The following is a 4,127-nucleotide window of genomic DNA, read 5'->3' as shown; positions in this document are numbered from 1 at the left end:
ACGAAAATAACACGTACTTTGTACTATTTAGATTTATACCAGACATCGGATAATCTTTAAAAAGAAAAAAATATTTAATATAAAATTACCAAGCTACGAAGATGATAAAAACGATTGAAATATATTTTATTGAATTTGTATAATTGAAATGTTCTCTATTTACATAAGTAAGTTAAAGTGTCGACAATTTAATAGTAAAGTAATAATAAAGGTATGTAATAATCAGAAAATTATTTATATCATTCAAATACTAGAATATGACTATTATAGCATAATTCGCATCAATTGTTTACATTAAATTCCTACGTCTGCACAACAAATATTAGCATAATAATATATTTCTCCGAAAATATCGTATGTACGAATGACAAACAATTGTGTTACAAATATTGACGTTTTAAATATTATAATAATAATGCATAAAAATTTAGCATACGTCATCTTGTAATGAAACTGGAAACTATTTTTTCAAAAAATGATCATTCATATTTCAGATTATGGCAAAGAGATATTCTTCCTCGTGTATTATCAGTGCTGTTTATATCTCTGCGTAACATAAATCTCCAAAAATGTCGACTATCTCATGTTTCTCTTCTCTTCTCTCCTCTTCAACATCTTATTAGAAATAATATTTCAACGACAAATATCTCAAATGCTGGGCATTCACCGTTCGTTATATTATAGGAACCGTAAAATTCTAAACTTTACAAAGCTTTGAGTAATGGGTTATCAAATTTTCTCCATCGACTATTAACGCAACCTCACAAATATTTTATTTATAAAACGAAATAATATATTTTCCAATAATTGTTTATATTACAAAAGGAAAAAAAGAATGCCAATATTTTTAAACCGACTCGGTATACTTGACTTACACCAAGCGTAATACTAATTAACAAATATTTGCAATTTTTTGACATTACCAACTAACTGATATTATTTTATATAAAATCTATTTTATTCTACTAGTTATCTACAAATAGACTACACACTATATTTATTTTCTACTTAATTTACAAATCATGCTTTGAAGTAAAATTTCTCATTTTCATAAGAAATCAGGAGTTTGTAACGAGCGATTAAAACACTTGAGCAATCTTTCAATATATCAGACAAAATAATTAAATAATGAATTTTTATTAATCATAGCGTAAACGACCCGTAGTACCATTAATGTAAAAGCAGTGAATCATTTTAAGATTGTAATAAATTAATTGTCGTAAATTTTCACCCTTATAGTAATTTTCAATTAAAGTTAATTGCGTTGATTAATGTAATGTGGCTTTACATTACGTTGTAGCTCGGTAAATAATCTCAAGAGTCCATTTCCTTTGTATCATTTTAGTTTCGAAAACATGTAATTACGCGAACAGAGCGAAATATCGAAAGTTCGTAATTTTTGAACGACATAAAGCGATATCAGTGTCAGAAAATTAAAGGAAACTCGTTTCGGATGTGTGCGTGCCGCAGTCCATAAGGTCGCCGTGAAAATGTTGCTGCCGAGTGAGACCTCATTGATTAAGCGCGCGCATTGAGCGACGGTGAAGCTCAGCAACGTGGAAGCCTGAGGTTCAGCGATCGGTGTCAGCCTCCCTACCCTCATTACCCCCTCCCCCCTCCAATCGGTCGACCAACCAACCGTCCCCACCCCAAGCCACTCGTGCAGCGGCTGTCGCTAACAATCAATGCCGAGAATTCAACGGAAAGTCAAGCACTTGCTATGTACGCTCGTCCACTGTCCAGTTTTCGATTGTCGAATTACAGTAATGGAGTTGGGGTGCGAATACGAAAGGATCCTGACATAAACGGAGAAATAGGTTAGTCTCCGGCCGCATATGGGAATGCGGATTAGAGGGCGCGCGTGTGCTTGAAAATCAACGCCGTGCGCCGCTATTTCACCGATACTTTCCTCCACCCCTCCCTACCACCCGCACAATCGTCTTCTCCTAACGCCACCCTCTCCACCCTGTCCTGGCCAAAGCCGCCTACCCTCCTGCCGTACGTACGTGCCGTCGAAATTTAAAAGAGACGAAGAAATAAGAACTCCTGGCGCAAAGAGCTGTAGACGAAGAAAAAGCAAACTGCCGCAGATAGATTGAGAGTGAGAGAGAGAAAGAGAGAGAGAGAGAGAGAGAGCGAGTGAGAGAGTGTGAGAGAGTAAGTGTACTTGTGTGTAGCGAGCGGGCGAAGAAAAAAATAGAAGAGTGGGGAGCGAGCATAGTGTGAGGGAGAGTCGGCGGTGCAACGCCCACGCAGCTAGAGGGCGTGGCATCGACTCTCCTCTCGCTCCCACTTCTACGTTCTCGATCCCCCTTCTCTCCTCGCATACTCCGTCGTCCCTTGCAAATGACGCCACATTCAGTTGCTGTCTCGGTTTCGCATCTCCGAGAGACCTGACGAACGTACTTCCATCTCGAAAAGTGGCTCTTCTCTCGGCCACGTCTTCGGCCACCTCTCGCTTTCCCCTTTTTTTTCGCTTCTCTCATTTCGTCCTTCTCTCCCTTCTAGTCTTTGTCTCAGCATACGAGTATGAGTGTGCATGCGCCGGAGACAGACTCGAGCGCGACTTTCTCTCTTTCTTATACCCCACAGCTTCTGTTAACCAAGTTTTTATACTCGATAGTTTCTTTCCCTCTCACTCATCTGCCCGATCTCCCATTGTTCCGACGAGGATCGCATCAACTATCCTCCTCGTCTGGGGCTTCTTTTGTCTGAACGTCCAAGCACGGGAGAACCTTACGAGGATCTCTCGTATATACATTAACGTCGGCAGGCTGATCCACTTTCAGAATTTAGTCTTTTTCTGCGAGTGTGATATAAAAAGTGTTTTCAAGCTTAGCTGTATTTCTGCTCTCGTTCTCACTCTCTCTCTCTCTCTCTCTCTCTCTTTCGCTCCCCCCTCCCCCTCCGCCCTTTCTCTTTCTTTCTTTTGATTCTTTTTTTTCAACTCTTTGATGCAGCAGCTCTATCTAAAATAGATTCAAAACATTACGGACCTTTATCCTGAATCCTTCTTTCCCTTTAATTATTCCATTTCATTAAATTTTACCAATCTTTTTATATTATTTATTTTTCACGGATATGATCTTTGCTAATTATGCTTCAATAATTTTATTCCGTCTTTTTACATTATAATTATATCTTATTCAAACATTTATTATCCTATTGCATACTATTATTATTATAATCTATATTAAATATTAAAATCAGTAATATTTATAAAAAAAAAAACTCATGAATTTATTATATTTTGCTAAAAAAAAAAATCTTCGCTACCTTACAGGTCCAAACTCGAAACAGCTCGTACATTTTTCATAATAATATGAAAAAATACAGCGATGATATACGAAATTTATATTGACAATGAAGATTTTGACTGATATCTTAAATATACCATTTACTATCATATTATAAATTGTAATTAATTAATTGAATTATCACACGATTTGTTAAACTTAAAACATAATTATTATATCCAAAAATATAGAGATCAATGAAAAGTTTATTTTATCAAATTTGATGATAAATTATAATTCTTAAATAATAATTAACTATGTAAAATCAACAACAGCGATCTTTCTAATTATTATTCTACTTTAATTTATTAAAAATATCACGATTAATAAAAACTAATTATTATAATAAGATTATTTTACTTTATAAGGTCCGTGATGAGGAGTACAAAATTTTGTAACCTTGTAATGAATTTAATATTAAAAATATCTCTATATTTACTATTGTATTTTATTTTAAAGATTTTTCCATCAACAGGAAAATGGTTTCACTTTGATGAAAATCGGAAGTTTTCGTCATTAGAGTTTTCATTTTTATTCCGTATTAAATACGTCATTCTAAATTTTTATCGCAATTCCCGAGGTCTTAATAAGTGGAGCTACGAATAAAGCCAATAACATTTTCAGATCAAATTTAAAAATTTCTATTTTTTATAAACTCTCCTTACAACTAATAGCATGTATTATTAAATATTTAACAATGTTACATTGATTTATATACTGCCAGCGCTGTACATCTAAACACACTTGACTTTATATTGCACACCGACCATTATTTAGCTATGGTAGTCATAGGTTCGGTGCGATCCTAACGTGCGCGCATCAACACGCACA

This window comes from Ceratosolen solmsi, unplaced genomic scaffold (genome assembly GCF_000503995.2).
Source record: "Ceratosolen solmsi marchali unplaced genomic scaffold, CerSol_1.0 scaffold61, whole genome shotgun sequence".
NCBI classification, from domain to species: domain Eukaryota; kingdom Metazoa; phylum Arthropoda; class Insecta; order Hymenoptera; family Agaonidae; genus Ceratosolen; species Ceratosolen solmsi.
Note: the sequence above shows the minus strand (reverse complement) of the source record.